Source organism: Leptosomus discolor, chromosome Z (assembly GCF_034619465.1).
Source record: "Leptosomus discolor isolate bLepDis1 chromosome Z, bLepDis1.hap2, whole genome shotgun sequence".
NCBI classification, from domain to species: domain Eukaryota; kingdom Metazoa; phylum Chordata; class Aves; order Leptosomiformes; family Leptosomidae; genus Leptosomus; species Leptosomus discolor.
Window position 1 is genome coordinate 20,149,239 of NC_141419.1, and position 15,210 is coordinate 20,164,448.

Below are 15,210 nucleotides of genomic sequence, written 5' to 3' on the forward strand. Positions count from 1 at the left end.
ATGCAGGACCTCCAACTCTAGTATCTGTCCTGGACTCCTTAAATACACTACTGGGAAAAGTTCTAAACTATGGAAAAGCTAAGAACAGGCATCTGCTCCAAATTTTGTAGCTAAGTCACAATTATAAAATAAAGTTTGTTCCATTAATCAACCCTGAATTTTGAAGTAGTTATTTGAAATGTGAAAGGGCAAAGTGCCCTTGGTCTCTGAATGTCAGGAGTCACTGTACTTTGAATAAGAAAATAGTGTTGGAATTTTAACAAGCAAAAGCCTTATAAGGGTTACCTTTTGATTGACGAGTAACATTATGACTGTTATTATAGCAGAGACCTGGAAAACTGTGATAATTAGCCTGTCAGCGCAATTGTTACTCTTCATTAAAAATTAATATTAGGGAGCAATTAATCTCACATCTTTAGCATCATTAGGCCATTCTGTTACTGCAGTTGTGTGCAGTTCAATACGTCAATTCATCTTCAGAAAAGTATTATTTTCTCATTCAAGGCTTCACTTTCTTTATTTTGATAGTGTACTCAAAGAGCAACATCCTAGATAAAATAAAATTGCTGAAATGGAACTGAGATTGGAAACACTGTCTTAGAGTATAAAATTCAACATGGAAGTCATCATTATCTCTCACATCAGGCCTTGCACGGATTAGTTCATTGCAAGGACTAAAAATGACAGAATGTTACTGGTAATGTAGAAAGAGCTTAGGGTTACACAAGTGAAGGAACAACTGGGATACTGTATATCTTCCTCTGCCTTCCTTATTTTTGACTTTGTAGCTGAACCAAATGATGGTGAAGGAAGTTTTGTAAACCCAGAAAACTTAAGCATGAAGTTCCAAACATATTGAGATGAAAATGAACACAGCTCAGATAACAAACTTGTGTGTGTCCTGTAATTACTACAGAGCATTGTTGATTAAATGGATTAATCTATGCACTGGATGTAACTGATAACTTATAAGTAAATAATTTTTTTCATATCTTCCTGAACCAGAGAACAATTGCTTTGTTTTCTGATTGCCAGAGAGAGGCTGTCCCTTAAGAGCTTATTTAAGGGAATTACCCTGGTCGTTGTTAGTGAAAGGACCTGGGCTAGCTGAACTACAAACAACTACCAAATGACAATTGTTTCAAGAAATTAAGATACACATTAAATAATTTATTCTAAATACTTGCACAAATAAGGACAAAGTGTTCAACTCATTTTGACCTCTTACAGACTCAGCAATAGTCTACCAACCAGTTCGGGAGAATCTCTTATCTCATTGCCATTAAAATAATTATTAAATACTCCTGTTTGTATGCAGTACAGACTGACTCAGGCACATTTCAGAAGTATGTCTTTATGGAATTATTTACACCAAAAAGAAACCAACCAGAAGCCCCATCAAGTTTTGATTAAAAAAAAACAAAAACAAAAACAAACAAAAAAAATTTGAACAAGTTAAAAAGAAACAAAGTTCAACTGGCTTTTAAAATATCTCAATCTTGAAAATTCATTCAGTTCAAGAGTCCATTCTGATTTTAGCTCTTCAGGAAGTTAAGAAATCAATTCAGCTTTTCTATCAGCTAAAGAAATATCTATAAAGAAACTAACTGGAATTATTTCCTATGTCCAACAAATGTCACCTTCCATGTGGGTAATATCTAAATTACCTGAAGAGCTGCTGAAGAATTAATAGGGTTCTGCAATATCTATATACATTAGGGTTTTGTTCCTGGTGTCTACTTACAAAGTGAACTGATTAAAACAGCAGTCAAACAAACCTTTCTTTGGAAGAATTGAAAACCACTTCAAGTTCACTGTCATCCAGATGATACCCCAGGTAGGTTTTAAGCTGCCAAATGCAAGAGCTCTCTAGACATCGTTTCTTTCTCCAAAACATATGGGGGAAAAAAAAAAAAAAAGTAATTGCTTTGGGAAAGATAGTCTCAAATGTGTATGCATATCTTTTTTTCATTAAAAAAATCATCTATATCATAGAAGTACTAATATTCTTCATCCAAATTTTTTCAGACTGCTGTATTGCCATTAACAGATACAGATGGTCCAAGTTAGATTTCTCAAACAAAGAATTTAGAGTTGTCTGTTCACTGAAAAGGGAGACAGAACAAAATTAATTTTCCCACTAAGATCAGGTAGAACAGGGATGATCAAATAATAAAGATAAGTTAATTAGATTAAATTTAATAATAACAGCTCTTTAAGGAATTTTAAAGGAAAATAAATGTTAATAAATGTTTGCCAAAACAAGATACTACGTAGAGGTCCCTTGCTTTTTCAAACCACACAGCTTACTCTGTAAAGGAAGCTGGGAATCTTTGGCCTTTATAAAGTTCATTTCAAAGGCTGCTGGATACCACAGTCACTAGAAGTGCTTTACAAGCAGAAATATAGCATCTAAACACAAGTAACTTTTTACACTATCATAAATCAAATCTTAGATATGCCGAAGATTCTAGAAACATATCTCCTTCCTACCTGCTGATGGCCACAGTTGCATAGATACTTTACTTGGTCTAGCTCTCCCCGGCTCTTCACTTCTTTCAGCTATTCAGATCCAAGTCCACTAGCTACATCATTGCCTAGCTCTCACATTATCTTTGTCATACCCAGTATACTCTATGGGTTAAATATGCGGAAGATTGGAGCAGGACTATAAAATTAATCATTTGGTACCTTAAAGTGCCTTGTGTAAGATAAGCCTGCCTATGGAGTATGACTGAGCCTCAGACTGAAATTGCCTGATGGGCTTCCCTTTGTAGTGGACTTTTGGCCCACTGTGGAACAAGGACTAGTTCTCCGAGAAAATTTCCATTTGGTAAAATCAATTGTGGTAAAGAAAATATTATCAATAGACAAACCAAAATTTATTAACTTGAGGTTATAATTCTTGCCCACAACGTTCATGTGAAGAGGTCACAAAAGTCAAATGAAGCTTATGTTAAATCCAGTTTTCAAGGACTTCTGTAACAAAATTCCTGACGACGCAGGAGATGCACAGTGTCAGTGTTGTGATCAAGTAAATTGATCGGAGTAAATTGAAAACAGTGTTGTTTCACATTTGCAAAGTAGGGAGATAATGAGCTTGGAAAGAAGAAAAGTCGAATTTGTGAAACTGTCAACACAGTCATCTTTCTCAGCTATGAATTACTGGAATCACATCATAGTACCTGCAGATCCAGGGCAGGTACATAGAAACACTGTAGGAGGTGTGGTGGCATGATAATGCAGACAATGATGCCTAGCACAGAAATTATGATTTTTTTCTCTCTGCATTTAGGGCCCGAATGTCAACAAGGTAACACATGGCAGTGTGTAATTCATAGCATCTAGGTCATGTATGATGGCTAAACCAAAAGCTAAAGAAGTGAATCTGTGCTGTTGGTATATATAATTGCTTGATACTGAAAAAATACTAATGGAGACAAAAGTAATAATGAACTGAAAATCACCTTCTTACCTTTTTCTTTCTCTTCAATAGCTTCATGCAACTGAGATTGAAATGGCTTTTAAATACCATTACAGATGACTGATTTTGAAAACAAAGTAAAATAATCAAAGTGTAAAGACTCAAAAGAAAACTTTTTGCTTACATAAAAATTGAAACGTAAATTGCAAATCTCCACCTCATAGTTAGTGACTACTCAAGATTATACATGTTGTGCAGATTATTTAGGATCAAAGTAGTAGGAGGCTGATTTTTTCAGAGGGAATCACAGGTTATTTTCTTTGACAAGTATTTTTAGACTGAATAACATGCATATTTATTGAATATGACTGTTGCTTGTCTTTGAATCAGGGCTGAATTAAATACAGACTTCATAAAAAATACTCATTTTGAAGTCATTTTTTAATAGTAAGCAAACATTTGCTGTAAAGAATGAAGTGTTGAAAGGCAGCCAGGTAAAGATTATGCTAAACTGTATTTTCTTTACAACACTCAGGTCTTGCATTATTGCCCATTCCTACTTTAAGTCACAGGCATATCCCTTTATATAATTCAAGATAAGCCCTACTGAGCATGAAAATTCAGTGTGAAATTTATTGTTGCGTAAGACATTTTCAACACAGCCAAAATTTTAGTGAATGGAGAAATGGATGATGTCTTTGTACTTGAAGAATTTTGGAGTGTTTCTATTGTTTCAGGCGGGTTCAGGCTTTCTCTCACTTACCTTCCTCAGGTGCCCTGTACATAGAGCACATTTTATAGACTGCATTATCTAAGAACCTTACTTTTTAAGAGCAGGAGAAAAAAAAAATCATTAATATTACCCATATGTTATTCTTGTTTTTTTACAGAATTGATGGGGAGGTATGAGGTTTTCATGGGAAAAAATGTAATTCTTTCTTTTGTGTTAGTTTACCATGCATCAGCCCCCTGTCTTGTGTTGGGGGTGCACTACAGGGGATTAGTCTTAATGGGCCTGAAAAATGACAAGGAATTCTATGTGAAAGGCTCGGCAGCCAGTGAAACTGATTTGCATGCAATGTCAAGTGAGTACAAAAAATCCAAGCTGATCGTGAAAGAAAGTGGTTGTTAACTCAAGAACAAGTTAACTGAAAGCTGAATCCTTCATAATGCTATAGTGATGCAGATGGGTTAGCACACAGACACCTCACTGCTCTCACATTTATTTTTAATTCCCAGCACAGTATGTAATGCAGTATTGAGATTAGATGTGTATAGGAACTATGCTCTTAAATGCTTACTTCAAAATAATGTGCACAGTATTATTTTGTAGTTTATTGATGCTTTCCTCCATTGAACTTTTTGTCTGTTTGCTTGTTGTTAAGCTACTGAGATATACATAACAATATACATTATTCTATGTACTTGTCTGGTTAGTAAAATTGAGACCAAAATGGATAAATCTCGGATTCTCTGTGCTAATAAATACTGCAATGCCATTTGCTGACTATCAGAGAGGATTACAGCTTTTGCCTTATTAGAACAGGACCATTCAAGCTTTGAAATGTATAGTTATGGGATTTGTCAGTTTAATATCAAATACATAGTATGAGTCAACAGTGCATGGCAATGGAGATTTTACAATAAGGCAGGGATTAAGAATACAGTTACCCATTCTATAAATTTGTCTTTATAACTACATGTACTGATTCATTTAAAAGAGAGCAGAAGTGGGCCAATCTGGGAGTTTTCCTCTCAATTTAGTAAATCACGTGTATGTTCATAGTGATTATGAGACAGAGTCTCTGATGCGGAGTAATGCTGAAAGTGGCATTGCTGAAGTCAATCCTTCAAGGTAAAATGAAATTGGATTTTCTTCTCAGAAAATCTGGAGAACTCTAAGATATAACAAAAATTGTATATGGAACTGTTTGTGTATATATGCCTCCTCTGCTTTTTTTGCTTTCTTTTCCTTTTTTTTAAATTAATTATTTTTATTTCGTCAAGAGGCTAAATGTGTTGCCATCAGTCACAGGCATTGTGAGTGACTGGTAGAATGGTATTCAATGCTTTCTTTGGTTTGTGAAAATAATTTGATTTATAGTATTCATCTTCATTACTACTAACTACTGTAACTATATAACGGTCTAAAAATGCTACTGACTTTTAACACACTAGATAAAATTTAAAAACACAAGGTAACAGTGGTCATTGCTGATAAGATGATGAAATGACTGTTTTCTAGGTCTATATTGCCTTTGGTAAATTTGTCATGTTGTGAAGGTCCAGCATGAGGTGTATGAATAACACAAATGTCTATCAATCCTTTGAATGCTACCTATAAATCCATGAGAGAAGAGTTGCTTTGTTTTAAAAAAAGACAAATAAAAATAAGTTTCTGGAAAACTCTGATGAGTTAAATATTAAATTGGGGAACTGATCAATTTTTTTATATTCTAATATTTTATTTTATCCTAATTGCTATTTTTCAACCTATAAACAACAGATTTTGCTAAAGAAAATTGACTGGGCTTTATTTAATAAAAATTACTTCGTTAAAGAATAAAATATGCATTTTTGCATTTTTTTTAATAAACTGGTTTTAATTTTTTTAGAAAATCTTATTCTCAAACACGGTACTATATTAAACAGCCAGTGAAAGATTATTGTAGATGTACAGCCTTGTCCTGCTTGGCTTACCCACATGACAGCTTTGCGTCATAATAAAATGTATTTACAAGAAAGATGCATTTGTGAGTCAGATCCACTAAAATGAATCCTAAAAATCTATCTGAAGAATGTAACAATACTTCAGTAAAGTAGAGAATGGCTTATCTATTTCTCATATTTTTATAACAATGCTAAAAAAAACTCATTAGATACTTAAAAGTCTTGCTTGACTCTTGTGTTACCTGCTTCTCTTTGAAAAGGAAAGAACTCTCTTCATGTATAAGGAAAACTAATAAAGAATATAATCTTGTCATATACCTAAAGTTTTCATTTAGTGCTTCATTTCTTAAAAAAAAATTCTACCTCCTCTAAGCTTCCACAGTAGTTTCTTTTCCTTCAACTTCATTCAGAATTTTCCTTCTATTTTCTCTCGCTACGGTAGACATTTCTTTCAAGTTTTCAGTTTTTACTCTCCCTATTTCAAAGGGTCTGCTAGGGCAGCAACTGTTTATTCCTGGTGTTTCTCTTCGATCTACCATTTGCTTGTGTGCTCAGTAGGTCTCCTCAGGTGGCAAAACCTGCCTTCATGCTTTAAGGTTTGATTTAAACAAATAAAACTGGAATATCATTGACCTTCAACTTTGGGAGGGACCATTCCTGTGTAAACTGAAATATAAAAGCTAAACTACAAGCAAATCTGATGCAGCAAGAAGAGACAGAAAAAACTTCTGATTACAACAGTCTGTCTTTTTTTTTCTACTATTTTTTATAATTTGCAGTAAAATGCTTTCTTTTCCCTATAAATATATGCATAAAATGCATTGACCTGCAATAAGAACTGAAAGTTTCATGACTAACATTCACGCTTAAGTTTTTTAAGAACAGAATGTGACTTGTCTTGACAGTCAGTATATAATGATAAAATAGTCCCCAGAAAAGAGTGCTTGCTGTTACTATAAAATAGCTAAGATAGATTGTGATGATCTTCTCAGTTGACACAATTTAGAGTTGCTAAGACTTTCAAAATACATTGCACTTATGTATTGGCTTTGCATAGCAATGTTGTGGTAGCAGGGGTGGCTTCTGTGAGAAGACACCAAGAGCAACCCCCGCAAAAACAGAGCCTGTTCCAGCTGACTCCAACGTGGACCCACCGCTGGCCAAGGCCAAGGCCATCAGCAATGGTGGTAGCATCTCTGGAATAACATATTTGAGAAACAGTAAAAAACGCTGTACAACAGCAGCTGGAGAGAGGAGTGAGAATATGTGAGAGAAACAACTTTGCAGACACCAAGATCAATGAAGAAGAAGGCAGAGGAGGTGCTCCAGGTGCTGGAGCAGAGATTCCCCCACAGCCCCTGGAGAAGATCATGGTGAATCAGGTTGTCCCCCTGCAGCTCATGGAGGACCATAGTGTAGTAGATATCCCCTATAGCCCGAGGGAAGGACCCATATTGGAGAAGTTCATGAAGGACTGTATCCCATGGGAGGTACTCCACATTGGAGCAGAGGAAGAGCATGAGCAGGAAGGAGCAGCAGAGATGACATGAGATGAACCCTCCTTCCCCATTTCCCTGCATCATTCAGGGGAAGAAGTAAAAGAGTTAGGGATGAAGTTGAGCCTGGGAAGAAGGCAGGGATGAAAAGGTGGTTTTAGTTCTGTTCTTATTTCTATTATACTGCTCTGTAACAACTAATTTGCAATAAATTAAATTATTTTGCCCAAGTTGAGTCTGTTTTGCATGTGAGAGCAATTGCTAAGGGATCTCCTTGACTTTATCTTTTTTAATTGTATTTTCTCCCCCTGTCCTGTTGAGAAGGAGTAGTGATAAAGCAGCTTGGTGGGCATCTGGTGGCCAGCCAAGGTCAGTCTACCAAACCTTAATATTTACCTTAGTCTTTTTCAATAGGTACACATGGTCCTTTCTGATGTGAGACTAAAGCTGGGGAGTGCACCCATATGCCCTCATAACCTGTGGCCTTCCTCCCTTCCACTAAACATCTGTGGAGCAGCAAGGCATGTGTGCACAGTCACGAATAAGAGAGAAGAAGAAACTGAATTAAATATTAATACGTTTTTTATTTCTTTTTATTGGCAAATACAGGTAGAATAAAACCTGGTTTAGATACGTAAAATGGAATGTCAACATGTTTGTGTACATTTATTCCATCTTTTACTGCTGAAAGTATTTACTCAACTCTGCCTATACTCTTCTATCTCTTTCTCTTCTTTTTTAATTTAACATCCTTTAGAATCAAAAGTGTAGATTAGGATGGCAAAATATTTCCTCCCTCCTTTTATTCCCAAATTTAAATGATAGGTAAACAGCAAATCCTTAGAGCACACCCTTTCAGTCCTTGAAACTCAACTTTTGATAGCTGCCCACATACGCTAGACACAGTCATTTGTCATGGATTTCCCTCTCTAAAGATCTTTTATAAAAGTGTGCTAGCTAGTACAATTGTTTGTAGGGTTGTTTGGTATTTTAAGTAAAAAGGGTACATAGAAAATTACAAAACACATTTTTATCATTCTTATACTAATTAAAAATTATAATCTGTCACCTGTGCGGTAAAAAATCACACCAATAACTTAACTGTAACTCAAATAAGCATCTTAAAATACAAAGAGACTTTGGTCTTGCTTAAAACCTGAGCATAAATATATATATAACCCTCTTGGGAGATAAGTGAGTTTTGAAGAGGAGTTCTGACTTTTGGACAGAGCTGGTATTCAAATAGCATGTTGAACCACAGTAGGGAGGAGGACTGTCTCCTGATAAGGCAGAGTTTGTGCAGGAGTCATCAAAAGGATGCTGTTGTTGCAGCTCTTGGGGCAGTAACCCAGGTAGGTAGTGTTCTTCCTCCAGCCCCAAAACATGACTCTCAGAGAGTCCCAGACTATGAGAGGTAGTTTCTCACAAGGAGCTAGCTAAAATATTAGTAAACCACAGAGCTTCATGCAACATTCTGTGATAAAGCTCTAGGCTCCACTTTTTTTTTTCATCCTGAGGACTTAATTTAAAATATTCTCTCTACACTTTATATATTGTACTTTAGAAAGACCATAAGCAATAAATCACTTAAGTAATTTATTAAAAAGATAGAAACGGAAGCAAAGGGGGCAAGGGTAGAACGATGAGTTATGAACTGATTCCTTCAGGTTATTGCTTGGATAGCTTAATGTGCAGTAAGATTCAGGAGCTGGAAGGCAAATCCAGATACATTGTACAACACCAAGAACGCAAGCTCAGTTACCTAAAGGTATGTCCTTATGGATATATTTGATGAATGTCATCATTCTAGTAAGGTGAAAATGGACTTGAATCATTAAAAGTCACTTCCACCTTCTTATTTGTCTGTCTTGCTGAAATATAAGATAGATGTTGTTCTCAACAGTCACTTGCTGAGAAATGTTCAAGATCACAAAAAAATAACTTTTGACAAGTGCATTTACAAGGAACCTGCATCTCTTGCAGTAAAATACTGCCCTTAATGTCAACATCTTCGTATTAACTGATTTTTATGTACTTGTCAAGACACTTAGGCAAGACTCCTCTTGATAAAGAGTTAAATGCATTTACAAAGACGGAATGAAACCTAATTAAATGAAAACTAATTGCCAGATTTCTTTGTGTCATTACTGTATCATGGGAGAGTTCTGTCACTGATGAACTGGAGAGGCTTTCGGGTTTGTTCATTTGGAGACATTTTTTTGTTTGTTTTAGGCAGAGATTGCACCAGTTTATGGCAATTCAGGATCTGGCTCTTGGTTGCAACTTAAATGAGGCCCTGGTGTAGTGATTTAGATAAGAGACATCTGCTGAGATCTGTCTGCTTTGACATAACGCTGTTGTAATGGCAGGCACAGATTGATGATTGGTGCTGACAAAGTGAGGGGAAAATCTGATTCTAGCACCTGGGAGGGCTGAGCTGGGAGTGTAGTTATGCAAACACAGAAAAGCTATTTTTCCAACACTTCTCACTGCAAAATGCCAGAATGCTTGGTTAGTGGGTTATAACAAGAGTCTTTCCTCAGTGATGGACAGGGTCAGATTTATTCCCTGTGCTGCTGTTTAAGGTACATGTTAAGGCAATTCGCACTCTCTGGGCATCCAGTTCGCACAGTTCGGAACCCAGGTTTCCTGCAGCAGGGTCTCAGGCACCAAATTCCATAAAAACAAATATTTAATTAAGTAGTACAGTAGTAGGAACAGCTCAAGATGTGTGCCCTCAAAAAGGGACCCTGAACAAAGAAATCCCTGGATAACTATACCCTTACAAGCTATGTACCTGCCCCTCATGTGTTCTTCATGCAACTTTCATGCATCTTTTAGTCCAATGGAGATTTCTGGTCTAGGATCTTCTAACACCTTAATGGATTCCTTTCCTGTCTCCAGGCAGGCCGTTAACTCTTCTTATGTTGTCAAATTGCAGCTTCTCCTGATGGTTGTAGTCTTCTTATCTTCTGTTTTGCACTGGCTCTGGAGCCCCTCTTTTGCTTAACTAGGTAGAAGTTCAGCATATCTAAGTGAAAGTTCACTGCCTGTGGCCTAAGGCTACAGCAAATCTAGCTACTCATGCTAGGCAGGTAATACTAACAAACAGTATATTGCACAACATTATGCTGTAAAACCCACATCCTAATACTAAATGTTTGACTCCAAGCAAATCATTCTATTCAAAACTTAGTAATTTAAGATAAGTGACTAGTACTTCCTAACAGTACACATAAGCTTCCTTCCTAGGCTGCCCAAACCCCTAATTTACCCCTGAGTGGTGGGGGAGAAATATACTGAACATGTATTCAGTATATTTCATTTGTGAGATTTGAATACTCTCTGTGTGTGACAGTGTAAAACAGAAGATATGCAGCAGACTCTTTAAGTTTCCTAAAACTGAGGAACAAGATTCTTAACTGCCATTTATCTTTTTTTCCCCTTTTGCTTATTTTTCTTAATATTTTCTATTCGGTTTGAAAACAAGGCCACCTGAATGCTGGCTGATCCATCTTCTCTGACAATTTGCTAGTTATGGCTGTGTCCAACTTTATGGAACTTTTCGTCTATGCAGCTCTGTTGTATCGTGAAGAACTTACACTCCTGATTTGAATACAGAATACAGCATTAGCAATAAAACCAGCCTGAGCAACTAGGAAAAAAAAAGACTATGATACAATGAGTTCAGGTACCATAGAGAACTGAAAACAACATCAATTTTATCCTGCCCAAGGATTATTAAAGTTGTAGAAAACATTGTCAATGACAAGTAAAGGTTATGACCCTCTAAAATGGTAATTACTTATGAAGATGCATACCTCCAAAAAAACCAAAGAGTGAAGGAAATGAATCACAGAATTAGACAGTTAAGTTAGCTTGGCAGCACACTACAATTTTAGGTATTCAGTATGACATGTGAATTTTAAAGGAAACACTCATATATTGCTGTAATGGGTTTGCATGGCAAGGTTTTGGTAGCAGTGGGGTTACAGTGGTGCCTTGTGTGAGAAGCTGCGAGAAGCTTCCCTTGTGTCTGATAGAGCCATTGCCAGAGGCCTCCAAGAGACACCCACCGTTGGCCAAAGCCAAGTCCAAGGCATGACGGTGGTAGCGCCTCTGTGGTAACTATTTAAGAAAGGAAAAGATTGTGCAGCAGTAATTGCAGCAAGAAAGAGAGGAGTGAGAATATGTGAGAGAAACATTCTGCAGACACCAAGGTCAGCAAAGAAAGAGGGGGAGGAGATGCTCCAGGCGCGGAGCAGCGATTCCCATGTGGCCTGTGGTGAAGACCATGGTGAGGCAGGCTGTCCCCCTGCAGCCCATGGGCGGTGGAGCAGATGACTGCCTACACCCTGTGGAGGACTCCACGTTGGAGTAGGTGGATGCCTGAATGAAGCTTCAAGCCTGCTGGAAGCCTGCACCGGAGCAGGCTCCTGGCAGGACCTGGGGCCCGTGGAGGCAGAGATGCCCACGCTGGAGCAGGTTTGCTGCTAGTGACCCCATGGGGGGAACCACCCCAGAGCAGTTGGTTCCTGAAGGACTGCACACCATGAAGGAGAACCACACCAGAGCTGTTCACGAAGAACTGTAGCCTGTGGGAAGGACTCACATTGGAGAAGCCATGGAGGACTGTCTCCCGTGAGAAAGGACCTCACATTGGAGCAGGGGAAGTGTATGAGGAGTCCTCCCCCTGAGGAGGAAGGAGCGGCAGGAACAACAGTGTGATGAACTGACCCTAACCCCCATTCCCTGTCCCCCTGTGCTGCTTGGGTGAAGGAGGGAGTGAAACCAGGAATAAAGCTAAGTTTGGGAAAGAAGGGAGGGGTGGGGAGAAGGTGTTTTAAGATTTGGTTTTATTTCTTATTACTTCTTTCTGAGTTAATCGGTAATCAATTACATTTTTCCCAAGTCAAGTCTGTTTTGCCTGTGATGGTAAATGCTGAGTGATCTCCCTGTCCTTATCTGAACCTACGAGACAGCTGAGGAGGGGGAGTGTGATAAAGTGGCTTTGGTGGGCACCTGGCATCCAGCCAGGGTCAAACCACCACAATTGCTTTTGACCTGTGACATATTTACCTCAAGCCTTTTTTACCCCAAGATTTTTTTACCCCTTCAAAATACCAGTGTTAAAATCTCTTTATAACTAAAATATAGTCTGAAAATATCACAGGACATAATGCAGATGAAAGACTTACAGAAACTTGTTGCCACAAAACTTAGGTACTCTCAATGAGTTTCCTTGAGAGACAAAATTTTGGAGAATTTGTGTACTAATTGTTTAAAAGATATTGTATTAAATGGAGCAAAAGCCAATTAAAGAGCTGTTACATGGTTCATTATTTGCCTTTGCCGTCTGGCTCTCCAAAACCTGCAACACAGTGCAGCCTCACAGTGACAGCTACCAAACAGCAAAGCAGAGCTTTATTCCTGACATGAAAAAGGGGAAACTGCACCGCAATTAAAGATCCCCATAATATAAAGTGCTTATACCCACTTCTCTTTACAACAACACCTTTTACTGAGTGCATCTTTTTTGATGATATTTTACCTGTGATAATGCTCAACAGTGAAGGTTTTAATCTCCCAACATTTTTTTGAGCAGCCAGTTTCTAAGCTTGATGCAGGCAGGTAATAAATAGCCATTTACGACTACACCTGAAGAAGCCTGTTGCATTTTTTTGTTTTGCGGAAACTGCGTTCCCATTCCATTTTTACCTGTCAGCTTCTGCCATCATGGCTATGGAAGCTGGCAGCAGAAATGACTTCTCCTTCAGTAATGCTGCTCTCCATACTATTGGATCTACCAACACTCTCCAAAAATGTACTTTTAATTTTTGAAGTCCTGTAGTGATTCTTCCTGAAGCATCCAAACAATTAAATTTTAGTTTATTGGCACTCTCTTAACATTATTAGTTCAGGTAAACTAATAATTTTCCTTTTCCTCCTTTGTGTGCATGCATTTCTACTGCAAAATGCATTTGAAATGGCTTGCATGAAACCCCAATATCTTCAGTGTGTTTGTGCACCTAGATACTAACAAGATTTATTTCTGTGCACCCTTGCTTACCAAAGAGGTCTGTTCTGTGCGACGATAGTATTCTGAGCAAATATGAAGGCGGTTGATCATATTTGCTTTTAAATGCCTTAGCAGTCATTGTTTCACAACCCTTTCAGAAATCTGTTGCCAAATCCTTGCACTATGAAAGCAGTACTGTGGATTTGGGTATTCTGTGCTCTTCTCCATATCTGGTAGATTGTAAAAACAAAGGGGAAAGAGCTGGATTTTATTTAGGGTTTCTTTAGCTTTGTTAGATTTGAGGCACAGAGTGGGAGATCACTTTATACATGGAGAGCAAGCCACTGCTGAGGAAAGCATATTCTTTGCACTTACAGTTCAACTTTGCTCATTTGGCATTTAATAACCAGGGTTATAAATCAAAGTATCCATATGTTATTCTGGTTTCCAATCAGAAAAATATCTATGCAAGGTACAAAAGCGTACAATATAGTTTAAAGAATAGTGATTCATAAAGGAATTTCATAAGGAATAAAATAGTGGTAACCTCATAAATATTGATTTGTAAAATTCTTAGACAGCAGAGACATTGCTCACATATTACTAAAAAAAAACTAATAAAAGGTCTTATTCCAGAATAAATTAATTTTTTTCTTATTCTTCTGTATCTTGGGGCAACTATACCGGTGAGTGCTCTGTTGATGACCGAGGCTGCCTTTAGTCCTGAGCAGGTGGATGGCAGAACTAAATACTTGTGAATGAGTACTCACTGTGAAAGTGTCCCTGCCCAGTATATCCTTCTGGCAGCTTGTACAGCCATAGCAGGTCTACGGTTTTCCTCCATAATCTTCAAAATACATAAATTCCTAGAACTCTGTTTACACATGAGAATAAAACATTTGTTAATGTCTGAAAAAAAGGTAAAATGAAAATAAATATTATAACGTGCAAAAATTGTTGCTACAACAACAGGATCTTTTAACTGATACGCAATGATTAGAATTGTTTGAGTTTTACACTTAAGCAAATAATGCACTACTTATTGTCCTTTCTGTTATTCATTCACCCATGTTAATTCAGCGTATCAGCTTGTGGTTTGCCTTCATCTTTTTTCTTTCTTTCTCCACCTAATCCTTATAAACAACGTTGTTATGCATGTTATTAGTAAAATTCAGTATTTCCTCACATCACCAGAGTAATGGTTAAGTAGAGAAAGAAAAGCAAAAAGGAAAAAAAAAAAAAGTCCTATGATTTGGTGATTATTCTCAAGTAATTTTAAATATTTTGTATGTGGCTACATCCATAGAAAACCCTTTTATTTTCTTGCTGTCACACTGAAAGAAGAGAAAAAGCAGGTAAATTTTCCAAGTCATCCAGTTCGTTTCTAGTTTTGCAATCTTCTAGTCGAAATTGAGTGTGAAATTCTAAGTTTAGAGCCCTCACAACAAACAGAAAACATCTCTTCACAATGAAGATGGTCATAGAACATTCAAAACACACAAATAACTTCAAATCAGGCAATATACCACATTCTCACCTGCTGTAGGACAATAAATACAGTTTGTGACATACAGTTACTATTCTCTAAGTTAAATCAATAC